The sequence below is a fragment of the Triturus cristatus genome, chromosome 3_1 (assembly GCF_964204655.1).
Source record: "Triturus cristatus chromosome 3_1, aTriCri1.1, whole genome shotgun sequence".
Lineage (NCBI taxonomy): Eukaryota > Metazoa > Chordata > Amphibia > Caudata > Salamandridae > Triturus > Triturus cristatus.
The window spans coordinates 831,908,013-831,922,129 of record NC_140583.1 but is presented as its reverse complement, the minus strand read 5'-3'; the positions used below and the strand labels follow the sequence as shown (position 1 = coordinate 831,922,129).

At 48.1% G+C, this 14,117-nt stretch overlaps 1 protein-coding gene across 1 annotated transcript in view; it reads left to right on the top strand.

Moving 5' to 3' along the window:
• AGPS (alkylglycerone phosphate synthase) overlaps positions 1 to 14,117 on the top strand; it is an 815,346-nt gene that overhangs the window by 158,765 nt on the left and 642,464 nt on the right. The gene's annotated exons all lie outside the window — the stretch shown is intronic.

Below are 14,117 nucleotides of genomic sequence, written 5' to 3'. Positions count from 1 at the left end.
TATTGTCAACAGGTGTGAGTGACTATCCTTAACAAAACTCTAATACAGATTGTTTCCTAACCGAGTCTAACATCCTCCTCTGCATTTTTGTATACTAACATTTCAGGGCCATATGGCAAGGTCGCTAACCGGTGTCAGGTCCTACTAGCTGCGCCTCCCCTAAAGATGTGCGCATGCGCAGCCGGGCCCGGTAATTACCCGGTCCACGCCGTGAACTTCATTTACCCACTTAAGGAGGGCCCTTACTCTGCGCCATCCGGTGACGTCATGAGTATGCACGCGCGGGATGGCTACCAGCCTAAGGAAAGCGTGACTCCCCAACCCGCGCTCCTTTGCAGCACCAGTTACCTTGCCCCTGAAGTTCTAGGAGGGGCCAATGTCCCCTCCCCCTGGGCGGGAACCTCCATAGGATGATGCCCGCCCCCTCAGACCTTAAAATAGTTGCTCACCGGTCATGACCTTACCGCACGCCCCATTCCTAATAAATACGACGACCTATGGGGAAAAAATTCTAAAAGACAACTACACTGACTAAATCATACATCATGTATAACACCGTAGAGCTACAAAGGGAAAAAAGCGGCCTAAACACATTTGCAGCAGCAACACATAATACAGTACCATTACTACAATGGGAGAGAAAGGCCTACGAGAAATCAACATCATCAACATAACATTCCGGATACAGTATCGATCACTACACTGGGAGAGAAAGTCCTACAGAAAACCTCATCAGAAAATAAACATTTCAATTATAGTTTACAATGCCTGCAAAATTAAGCTACCAACATCCTAGCAATGTACACACTAAATCGGACTAGCAACGCATCAACCGCGTACTCCAGGGATGGTGGGTGGGAAAATCAGAAGCCCCGAGGCCAGGGCACGTCCGGTGTGGGGGAGCGACCAAGGACCGAGAGGGTCACCTGGGCGCTCCCCGCTTCTTTAACCCCCTCAGGAACCCGCCCCCTCCCCCCCGACCCGGATGTCGATTAGCGACATCCGGGTCAAGGGAGGGTGGCAACCAATCGGTGGCAGGGCGCGCCCCAAAGGACACGCCCCACCCCGAGAGGTCCCGGAGGTAAGGGCGGTCGCCGCACCGCCATGCGGGCGGGGGGGCCAAGAGCCCCCCCTTTTCACATGGTCAGTGACTGGCTGCCGCCCCCCTCCCTATGACCTCACCCACCCCCAGACACAGGAACATAGAACGTGGTATCTTTGGAAGGCGGGAGGTCGCAAGACCCCCCGGCCGTATTTATTAAGTTATAAAACAATAAAATTTATGATTGCACGATAAACAGTTATACAAAAATCAGCAGGACATTAGATACATTATTGTCAACAGGTGTGAGTGACTATCCTTAACAAAACTCTAATACAGATTGTTTCCTAACCGAGTCTAACATCCTCCTCTGCATTTTTGTATACTAACATTTCAGGGCCATATGGCAAGGTCGCTAACCGGTGTCAGGTCCTACTAGCTGCGCCTCCCCTAAAGATGTGCGCATGCGCAGCCGGGCCCGGTAATTACCCGGTCCACGCCGTGAACTTCATTTACCCACTTAAGGAGGGCCCTTACTCTGCGCCATCCGGTGACGTCATGAGTATGCACGCGCGGGATGGCTACCAGCCTAAGGAAAGCGTGACTCCCCAACCCGCGCCCCTTTGAAGCACCAGTTACCTTGCCCCTGAAGTTCTAGGAGGGGCCAATGTCCCCTCCCCCTGGGCGGGAACCTCCATAGGATGATGCCCGCCCCCTCAGACCTTAAAATAGTTGCTCACCGGTCATGACCTTACCGCCACAGGCCAGCATTGTTACCCGACGATCTGGCCTCCCCCTTACCTCGACCTAAGCCAGGAGCGTGCTTACTTAGCAAATCCCTCCAACCAGGCCCAGACATTATTAGACCACAAGACGTTCGCTGCCTCAGTCAAGTGTACCCCGTCCCTTAGGTAGAACTGCTCGCCCCAGATACACCCATGTGGAATAGTCTGCAACCGGGGGGCTCGAAATAATTTGTCCAACTGTGTGCTGATCCTCCGGACTGAGTGATTCAACGCCCTGACCGAGTCCCCCCCCCCCCGCCGCTGCCACCGGGGGATAAGTTGCGACCAAACTACCGTAGAACCCGGGCAAGTCTTGGCCACCCACCCCGCAGTGGAGATGATCTCCTCAATAAGGATGCGCCTCCCCAGTTTTGCCAAATCATTCTCCCCCAGGTGAAGTATCACCACTGACGGGGGGCGGGCTGCTGAGCTAAGAGTCCCTGGAAAAAATTCCTAAACTGGCTGAGGCATAAACCCCCCCCCCTCCCGAAGAATGCGATATCCAACCCCTTTTGCGCCGCCTTCGTCCTACGGTCCCTAGAAAGAAAAACATGTTCTGCACGCCTAACATAAGAGTGGCCAACAATCCAAATCACCAATTTCCTGTGTCCTTCGCGCTGCGCTGGCGTCGATCGTTGACGTCCGGTGGTGAGTTCCTCCCCTGCGTCACAGGATTGAGAAACTGCAAGAAACCAGAAACATACCAGGTGTGAGCACCATCCTGTCACAACATGTCAATTCGTACATAACGTTTGTAACGTTCGGACGACCATCTCCCCAGCCTCTTCACATTCTCAACTGGGAGACCCCTCGCCACTGCCTCCGTTGCTGCCCCAATCCTAAATGAGTGGGTGCCGAATTCTTTTGGATCAAAACCTGCCAATCGAACAGTTAGCTCTAAGACTCGCCTAAACTGGTACCTAGTCAATGGTGTACCGTCGGCGTGACACAACAGTGCGCCCCCTGCCGTGCTCTCTTGCTGCCTGCAGAAGGCCTCCACGTGAGAAACCGGGCAGCAAGGGTTGGCCCGGGCCCGGTTGAGCACTATGGTGTGACCCCGAGACTCCTGATCAGTTTTTGATCTCTGAATTGTTATCCACATGGTGTCCTCACTTATCTTCGCATCGGCCCACTGTAAGCCGCCCACCTTATCAGCTTTCGATCCAGCAACTAACTCCCCAATCCTCAGAGCCCCATAGAAGGCCAGGGAAAATGCAGCCTTGAACAGAAGTACCTCCCACTCAGAGCTACAGACACTGTGAAGTGCCCCCAATAAGGCTGTCAGCCGTGCCAGTCCAATGGGCCTTCTCTTATCAGCCCAGTAACCCTGTAAACGGCGCCAACCCCTCAAGGCCTTGCTTACCAGAAAGGTGTTAGTGGGATCTCGCATGCCCTTAGCCTGTGCGAAGAAAGAGACCGCCGCCCTATGTCTGCTCACAGCCGCCACTGAGCGCCCTTCCCTATGCATCGCTTCTAGGTAAGCTGCAAAGCTGTCCTCCTGGGCCCACCTAACCTCCCATTCCTGCCCCAAGAAGGCCCGGTAAGACAAAAACGCCCCTTCGTAAGCTGTCTTGATATGGAACAGCCCATGGGCATGCATTTGTCCATGTAAAACTTGCCCTCAAAAGTGAAACCTAAGAGATGGTGGTCCAGAGGGTGGACTGGGAGGAGACGGAAAGCAGATTCTATGTCTGATTTTGCCATCATTGCCCCTGGCCCCAACGCCCGCAATAAGTCAACTGCCTGGTCAAATGAGGCATACTTTACACTACAAATCCCCTCATCAATAGCATCATTCAATGACGCTCCTCTAGGTGCCGACAGGTTGTGTATCAGTCTGAACTCCCCTTTCTCTTTTTTGGGTACTACCCCTAGTGGAGAACACACAAAATTGGGTACAGGCACCTTCAGGAAAGAGCCAGCTATCCTGCCCAGAGACAGTTCTTTGCTAATCTTTGCAGCCACCACTGCGGGATTCTGTTTTACCGACAATTGATTCCTGCAATGTGTGCTACCCGTGTACCCCCCTGCCGGGATCCTAAAACCTTGGGAGAAACCTCCTTGAAGCAGAGTGGCCGCTGTGTGGTTCGGGTACCTATTCAACCAAGGAATCATTGCCAAAACATCTATAGGGGAGGGGATATTCAAAAAATCTGTCCTACTCTGGCTTCCCCCTCCCCCTCTGACTGTGGTTGCCTTGCTTGGATCTGCACGATGACTCTGGGTGGGAAGGGTGACCACAGACCGAACATGCATGCCTAAATCTACAGGTGCCAGGGGCCCTTGTGCAGGAGCGCTTATTGAAATCCCAGCACACCCCTTTTCTCTCAGATCCCCCCCCCCCCCCTACCCCTACCCGGGACCTCACTCCCCTGGGCCGACCGAAAGGGATGTTGGGGTCTGGCGGAGTACCCCCTGCCCGCACCGGTGGGCTGGGGTGGGGCTGCGTTCCCTGAAAACTGTTTATGCCAAGACACAGAGTCAACCCTGTCCCATGCCAGCGATGCGTCAAATTCTCTAGCTTTTCTGAAATTGACATCATACTCCTTCCAGGCATCCCCTGGGTACTGTTCACTCCACCCCACAATCCTACTCTGGTAGCAAGCCAATGGCGCCTGAACATTGGGAGGCCGTTCGGCCATGACGGTCGTGAATACTGCGAAAGCCCTAACCCAGTTGAGCAAAGTTTCCTCCACCCTAAATCTAGAACACTCTGCCCTCCATTCATTCGGAAGCATCCACTCCTTCCGTATCTTTGCATGTTCAATTTCCCTGCTATCAAGTAATAATGAAAATATGTAAATATATTTTCCTGCCCAGATCATTTCCTTCGTTGCTTGGGACACATGTTGTGCCAAATTCTCACTCCTGGAGGGTTTTGACCCGTCCCCCAAAAGAGGCAGCGCCAATTCCTTACCTTTGTCGGCCACCCGTGCCGGTTGACCACCATCTGCGTTCGGTTGGGCGGGGCTGGAACCTGTAAGTAAAGAAGATGAGGGAACCGCAGTACTGCTGGCCGCCGCTGCCGCCTTAATCCTTTCTACCAGCTGTGCTGCATCCGCAGCGTGATCCGATGAAGCAGGTAACACGCCCCCTTTTTGCAGCCAAGGCAGTAAAGCCGCTATTTGAGATACCAATTCGGCAGGGACCGCGTCTGGGTTACCCGCTGGGACCGGGGGCGCCCCAGGGGGGATGGCCGATGGCACTGGTGTGGCAGGCAACGGAGTGACCGGTGGCACGGACGGGGAAGGAGGCCCCGCAGGCCAGGGCACGTCCGGTGTGGGGGAGCGACCAAGGACCGAGAGGGTCACCTGGGCGCTCCCCGCTTCTTTAACCCCCTCAGCAACCCGCCCCCTCCCCCCCGACCCGGATGTCGATTAGCGACATCCGGGTCAAGGGAGGGTGGCAACCAATCGGTGGCAGGGTGCGCCCCAAAGGACACGCCCCACCCCCGAGAGGTCCCGGAGGTAAGGGCGGTCGCCGCACCGCCATGCGGGCGGGGGGGCCAAGAGCCCCCCCTTTTCAGGAGTGCCTGACTAAAAGACTGCACTTTGAATATTTCTTATGTGTTCTAAAATGTTTACACAGTAAAGGACAATAAATTTCTTCTTCTAGGCACCCATCAATCATGGACGTCGATTCGCCAAAATGTCAGGGGTAGCGTAAGTGGCATCCTAAAACATTTGGCCTTAATGATGTCACAGGAAGTGACATATGACCTTTCACCCTGCATCTTCTCAGGGTGGGGAGAGGTTCCCGATGATGAAGCATGACACAGTTATGTGTGAGAGATTTCCTCTTCCATAAGAATGATCTTCCCTTCCCTTGGCACCAGGACAGGAATTCTGTAATGTTCAAATTAGACCTGCATCCCCATTTTCAGAAGTAAGAAATACAGCCACCCATACTCCACCTATAGCTACTGCACTTATTTGGGATTGTTATATTGCTCAGGAGGATGTGCGGTAGACTGACCTCGTCCTCTCCCTTGTGTGTTAAGAGACCCCTTTCATCTTGTCACTGATTTTGCCACCTCTGAGGCCAGGGGTCACAATGGTAGTGCCATTTGTTGCAACGGGCAAGTCGGGGTTGTACCAGTGACCCCCTAAATGACGTCCTTGCCATCAGGGCTGAAACAGTTTGACTTTCTTAATTATGTGTAACAGCTACTGACTTCAAATACGTTTCGATGTGGATGATCCCTGGTCTAGATCAGTGGTTCTTAACCTTTTGACTTCTGTCCGTTCCCACTTAATCATTACTGGAATCGGTGAACCCCCTCTGAATAATTATTGGAATCCGGGGATGCCCACTGAGTCATTACTGGAAGACGGGGACCACTGCCTAAGCAATTTCCATGATTTGAACCACAAAACAATACACAAATGGTAAAATATTGGATTTAATTCACAAACAAATATAAAAAGTCACAATTTTAGTGCAATAGTCCGAGCTTTTCTAAATTCAATTAAGGCAACCCATCATCTATGCTGTAATCGGTTTGATTCACTTCCGCTGTCCCGCAAATCAATGTGAGGATACCATCTTAATTTTTAGCCTCTAATTTCAAATTCTTTCACATTTACAGAGCATTAAAAAAAATTCAATTTTATAGTTTGCTTCTTTATTGCACTTTAATAATCTGTTAATATTATAAAATGTTCTAAGGAGTCACGGATCCCTTGAGTAGGCTTCACACACCCTATCGTTCCCAGGGCCACAGGGACTGGTCTAGATTGTATGTCTTGGGCTTTAAGTGCTGTAGTCGTTTTGTAGCCACGTTATTTCTCCAGTAATATCATTCACTATTACACTATGTTTCTGGGTAGAGTAACAAGGGCCCTTGCAGCCACAGTGTTGCGTGGGTGAGAGGGGGGTGGTTTGAGCGGCAGGAGCCCCCCTCAGTACAGTACAGTGGCCTGAGAGCTTCTGATTAAATCCAGAGCAGGGCGCCACCATGTACCTTGCAGGGACGGCCCCCCTCATGTTTAGTTACGGCTTTGATGTTTCTGCTTTTGAATGCCAGTTAGTGGAGGAGGGAAGTAGATGTGCAGCATGAGGGAAATGAGTGAGCAATTGCAGCTAGTCAACTTTAAAAATGGTGGCTGGATATACCATGCCCAAATTGGACCAAGTGATGTGAGCTCGACCCACTCGAGGGAAAACGTTCGAGGGGCTTTAAAAAAACAAAACAGATAACAGTCAATTATAATGCACATTTTTCAAAACGAAATAACTAATAAGCTACATCACCTGAAGATGTGATTGAGAAATATTCCAATACGTAATGCTGTATAGAGTGAGCCAGACCTTGGGAAAGGGATGTATTGGTCATTGGAAAACATTGGGGGTGAAACAACTTGAAGCAGTTTTCCAAGGAAGTGTGCTAAAATGCGTGCTTCAGATAATATAGTTATACATTTTTATATGGTTTCTATTTAGCATACATTTAGCTTAATTGCTGCATTCCACTGCTTTTATTTCCCCATTGTGCCAGTTATAAGTAGGTTATGCCTCATATAATATGATTGAGAATCTACTCCTAAGCGAATGGGTGGGGTAATTAAGTACCACAAATTTCACAGTAAGGAAATCCGAGCTGTCCCTCAGATAGTACCAATTTTACAGGTTCGCCTAAATAGCTGGTTTACACCGATCTTACAGCCTGGCCTCAGACAGCAGTTATACATGCTTTGTAATTATATTGTAATTGCATTTTGTGATAATTAGGTTCTAAAAAGAGCTGTGTATCATAAAATGCCCCTACAAGAGCCACGAAGCAAATGCCACGGTATTTTTGAAGAGGCTTTTGTGACCAAGGGAGTTATGCCACTATATAAGTAATAAGTGTCCAGTAACCGAAGCGACCCCAAGTCGTTGTGAATTATCACCCATACATTGCATTGAAATACTTTGTAAATACTTGGTTTTCCTCAAAACATCAGCTTGTAGGAAATACATTAATATACCCTCTGTCACGAGCTTATATGTTTAGGAAAAGAATGTTGTCCTTTAACATAGACTTGTAATATTCTTAAAATAATCTGCCGAGTTTTAATCAAACACCATATTTTTATTTTCTGAAAGTACTTTGTTTGTTTCCAAATGTCATGTTTGTGCCAGTCATTGCCATACTGTTCTTGAATACGCCTTCCTATGGCAGTCATTGTCATCCGGTTCCCCAGGCTCCACTAGGCCGTATCAAAGTCCCCCCCCTCCCTAACATGGCCGCACTGGTAGCTTTTTTTAACCCATTCCCACCTTCCAGTCGTGCCCTTTCCCCTGATAACTCATGCCATTAGGAGCCAGTTTTAACGGTTGCCAGACAGTAATGTGGATGTTGCACCATCAAACAACCTGTGCTATTCTGTGCATACCAGTTAGCCATGCCACAATGCTTGTCTCTGTTATCCCATATGTCAGCCAGCTAGGTCATTGTGTCCCCATTTACCCCGCTTGCCATCTATGCTATGTGTCCCTATGTGTGCGCACTTATTCCTCCACTTAACTTTACACATTGGCACATCCATCCGCATCCTTCCTCTCTCCATCTATCCACACATCCCTCTCTCCACCTCTACACTCGCCCCACCTTTGACAAAACACTCACGCGCCTACTGATCCACACGGTCACCTTTTCCCTTCCACCTGACTTTCTTTACAATATATTTATCAGCATAAGATGCTGTGCTGTCTTTTAGAGTCGGTGCTCCGTTTGCAGTGAACATATGCCTATGAAGAACCACAGAAACCCAACAAATTGCCCCCCCTCCTCCCCCCCCCCCCCCCCCCCCCGTCAGTCATTCCATGATGGCTGCATTCACTCATGTGCCCACTTCCATGTTGTGCTCCTGCTCCCCATATGCTGGCCAGTACATGATGTGCCTCTTACCTTATACCCCTGTGATACACCACTAGTTATCTTTACATGTGGGTCAGTGCCATCAGACCCGGTAGCCCTCCTCATACAAAGCAGACAGATTGACCCACACATGCATTGCCTCTCCCTCTCCTTGTTTCATTCACTCTCACTCCCTCTCAATCGTGATCACTCTTTTTCCTTCCCTCTCCCACTCAAATTCCTTCTGACTCCCCCTCCTTACCTATTCCTGCCATGGGCCTTGTTCTGCAGTAGCTTCACTCTCCAAGGCATTGCCCCATTTCAGGGGGCGAAGGAGGGGGAGGGACGGTGAGTGAGGCCCACCCACATGGCACTATTCCACATGACCTAATAGGTCCTGGAGGAGCAGCAGAGCTACAGGGTGCAATTCCTTCTCTATGGCACAGAACGGTTGCCCACAGGCACATTGCTCAGGTCAGTACTGGACGTAAAGGCAGCAGAGGAGAGTTGGGTTTAGGCTAGACGGGGACAGTAACCGGGGGCAATATCTAACTTTCCCAGGTATTCACCCTCTTTCTTCATTGACTGAGGCTGACTGGCTGGCTGTTGGCTATCAGTACTTGAGGAAAAGAGACATGGATCTGGTGCGTGCCTTCACTGGTAAGACGGTTGTTATGTTCACTCCAGCAGTACATTGAAGACCCCTTTTCCTTGTCATTTATCACAACTTGCGTCTTTGCGGCATGTGTAGGAGAGCTGCCAGTTTATCTGCTCACCAGTCACACCTGCACAATCCTGATGTAAGGAGTAGTAAAGAAAATGATGATGTAAGCTAGGTTCAGGTCATCACCTTAGTTGTCCAAGTGGTGGCGCTGAAAATTAATCGACCTGTAGCCTTGGTGCCCTAATAGGATAGCTAAAAAACAATGATGGATTCAACCCAGATTTGTGACTGGCGGTAAGTGTCTGAAAAGTTTCAGTGCTCTGTCCATCATCTCCGTGTGTTTGCCTAATAGAATAAAGCAAAAACCAAAGGAAATGATGGACGGAGTGTTGAACATTGCAAGCACTCACCCCCAGTCAAGGAAGCTTGTTTCCGGTCCAGAGAAGACATGGCTTGGCAGTTCGGGCTGGACTGTTCCCATGAGGCACAGGGTCAGACTGATTTGCATATGGCCATGTCTGAACTGGGGTGGCAGAGTGGGCTAAAGAACGGTGATGGATTAAACCCAGATCAGTTGACTGGGGGTGAGTGCTTGCAATGTTCAACACTCCGTCCATCATTTCCTTTGGTTTTTGCCTAATAGAATAGCCATCACTATCCCCAAGTGTGTGGGAGCGGAAAGAATGAAAGAGACAGGATTATCCTTGGACAAGAAACACTCAAACATGAATCCCTCTATCCATCAACACATCCCTCCTATCTCCAGCACACAACTTCCATCCATCAACACATGCATCGCTTCATTCATTTACACTTGGGTCTTACATCCATGCTGTCATCCATTCACAGGACTAACCATAAAGGTGGAGTAGTTCCTCGTCAGTGGTGGAGTCACAGGGTGGTGGAATCCCGAAGCTGACCACCTGAATCACATCTTCAGGCAACCGGAGGTGGGTAGGTCGAGGGATAATGTCCCGTGTTCACCAATTGTCTCGCAGCTATACTGGGACCCTTTGCCTTGCCTAAGGGGCTAATTATTGAACACCTTCGGGTGGAACCAGTTTGCTGCAACTAATCAGGTGCAGTATTGTACTTCAGAAGTAGCTACCCTTCATTTGAAAGGGGGCCCTTTGTTTAACAGATGGTAGGATTCAACTATTTATTTTGGTCCTGATGAAATGCCGACTGACCCTTAGGGCAATTTAAGCATGAAACATGTCGACCCCACCTTGTCACTATAATCTGTATCTATCAAGGTACATTGCTACTGGAGGATAGCACTACTGCTTTTACTTCGTCAAGGTACCTTCACCCCATAAACACATTCTTTTGGGTACCTTAGTCTAATTTACACACACCCCACCCTTTTCGCACAGTTCCCTCTTATGCATTCACGGATCTTAAGATCTCCGATAACAGCGCCTGCCTGACGAAGAGCGCACTATGATGAAGCATGATACCCTACCGAGATGTGTGAGGGCATTAAGATGTGATCATTTTGATCCCCTGTGATCCAGGTGGTCAGCTTTGTGGTTCCACCACACTGTGACTCCACCACTGACGAGGAACTACTCCATCTTTATGGTTAGTCTACTGATTTCTAGGAGGAGCATACATCCCTCTTCGTCCCTCTTTGATGAAAAAGATTCATCCACTCACAGCTCGTGCATGTATCTTTCCTCTCATACCCATGCATTCAATCATCCATTCAGACTTGTATCCCTATGGTTGCATCACAGATAATCCCTTGTAAAACTTTCTTTTTTAGCTTCTTCCTGAAATGAAAAGGATCTTATTTTGTAGCTCCACTGATAGGCAGTTCCAAGCTTCTCTGATATTGAGAGGTCTGTCAGCCTACGAAGCCTTTAGTACTTTCCTTTTGCATGATTGGTCTCCTCCAAGTCATGTGCTAGAACTCCAGAAGGCTTCAGGAGCCAGCATGAAGCCCAGCTCGATATTACTTCCTCCTTCTGTGTAGAGGGCGCACAGAAGATTGGGACCAACAGTATCGAAAGTGGGATCCAACTCCATGAACCATGTTGGCCAAATTCCATACTGCTCTATGTGCTCAAGTGTGTTAGGCGGGGTTGCTGATGGTTGGCTGATTTTGAAGGAGGGCCTGATTCCGGGTGGAGAGGCGATTAGGGCAAAGCTACTCACACTGTGCCCCTTTCTCTGCACATTTACACAGGCACCCAAACGAGCAATTCAGTCCCTCACTTTTAGTATGCGACTCCCTATATGATTGCGTCGAACAACAGAATTCTCAGAGGACTGCGCTGTGAAATGTAAGAAATCCCTGCCTTCTCTCTCTGAATGAATAGGGTAAACTGGTTAACTTCCAGAGGAACTTGGTGATCTTAATGTAAACCGAATTTCAGAGAACAAATAAATGCCATGTTGCATATATGTCTTATGTGGCTTAGAAAAAAAGTAGGTGCTGACTTTGTGTAGGCCCAAGATTAAAGACGCGTTAGGAGGTTAAGTATAATACCAGAACCTGCTAAGAAACAGACTGTATTATGATAGAGGGCGGCTATAGTAATCCTATTATCTACCTATACAGGGGTAGAAGTCTTCCAAATGCAGTATCATGCTAAAGTTACACTTCGGACTCCTCCTTAGTGAAATAGTGACAAGAAAAAGCACACAAGGTCTGATGCAAGGCGGTCTAGGGCAATACAAGATCGGTGCCAAAATCGTACAGCACTTTGTTGGATTGTCCGTTTTTTCCAGGGCTTTAAATGGGCCGGGTCTTCCTGGTGCTGAGATCTGGCACTTTTTAAAAGGGGGCCTCGGGCTCTGTTTTATACCTTGGGACAGGTGGTCCATTTGTTTCTGGACTGCAGTGAGTGCATGCACATCGATGTGCGCGTGCTCATTATGCTCACCTCTCACCAGTGGAGAAGTTACGGCATGATGTCATGTAGGGAAAGGGAAATCCTTTAAAGAGCGTAATCTTCTCACTGGATTTCCCCTTCTCTTTTTGCAATGCGAGAACAGCACAATCGTTGTGGTGTCAGCCATTGATGTGGGGGCCTGGTGAGAGGTCCTCATAAGCTCTCTATGCTTTACAGGGTTGGTGCAGACGGGAAAGGTGAAATGTTGCAGCTAGCGGTCCTGAGCGATTAAACTTTTACATTTGCAAATGAGCTTGTTCTAAATCCATTGCAGAGAAATAAATTATCTGAAGCGAAGGCCTTCTAATCTTGAACAGAAGTGGGCATTAAAGTGATAGAATAGAGTGTAAATTGATTGTAGCACATTCTCTGCGGTCAGAAGTGAATAGCGTTTGCAGTTTTTAATGGTTTGTCATTACCAGAGCTACTGTCATTCAGACATCAGGCAGGCCTGGAACGAGGGAGTGCTTGTTGGACCCGTGATTGTCCATTACCCCTAACTGCATGGATGGTGAGCTGCTGTTTGTGAACAGTGCGAGTGTGTGTACTGTGATCAAATTAATGTTTTGCGATCACTGTTCAATCTTGGTTTGGCGATTTATGCAATCGTTAAAGACGCAAATTGATTTCACCACATTAATAGTGATAAGCTATAGAGGAAAGGATGATTGTGCACATTGTCACTTAGCCCTTCTGGTTTTGTTGCACGCTGCCAGTTTCAGTAGAAGTTCACAAACTTAATTATTGTAATACGACTGAGGGCAGACATTTTTTTTTTCAGTGTGATTTGCCAAACGGAGTAAAAACTGGTAAACTATGCATCCCTATTTTGTACAATGTTTATTAATGTCAGTGACATATTTCAGCCTATTTGATTTGTCATTATTTTATTTGGTTGTGATCGATACAGAGATGAAACGTCCTTAGGTTCCATGCTGTAAGCAATAAAGTCTTGAGGAAGGGGCACCGAACCCACTAGGGCTAGCCAAACTGTGCGTCAACAATCGGACCATTATATTGAGGCGGCACACAATGCTAGTTCTCATGACTTAGGCCATGCGCTTATTTGGATTGGCCACATCTCTTTAAGAGTTTTGCCACGCACCTTTTAGAGCTCCCCCAGTTTTATTTTCATCCCACTTAAAGCCCTGGACTTTTCATTCCTGGATCCTAGTCTACAGCAGCAGCTTATAGCATGTCTGTCTTGCTGCTCTTGTCTGTTTTATATATTTTGCTGTCCGAATTGCCGTTCTTTCGGTATAGTGCACATGGCCCTTTAAATGGATTAGGCTATCATTGGATGTTACATTTTGGAAATGTGCGGTGACTCCTGTTACCGCACATATCAGAATTGCGGCTATTACAATAAAAAAAAAAACGCATCACCCGGATAAACTTAGGCAGGTTAAACCTACCAATGTTTATCTGGGGAAAACTGCCCAGTGACAATTGGGAATGCAGCTTTATGTACATTAATCACCAAAATGTGCATACTTTTACTCATTTTCAGGGAAAATTTGTAATTGGGTGGTATTTATTGCACCCGATAAATTCAGAATCAGCTAAGTCCGATTTCATTGGGTGCTATAAATATTGCACAAGTTAATGGTAAAATCGTGGTGATGGCCAAAGAGTTCACCCGGTGTTTACCTGGAAGCCAGACAGAAAGACACTTCCATACAGTGGAAAGGAAAAGATCAGATTTCTGACTAAGCCGTTGCAGTGGTGGCACGATAAAGACGATCCCGTTTGCCTTTTATTTTCCTTTTTGTTCCTCACTCCTGTCCTTTTTGACTCTTTGCATTTGTATTTTATCTCTTAATTCGGAAAGAGTTAAAATGTAATTTTTTCCCGCTAAAGTTTAGGATTAGAATTCCTAAACAAA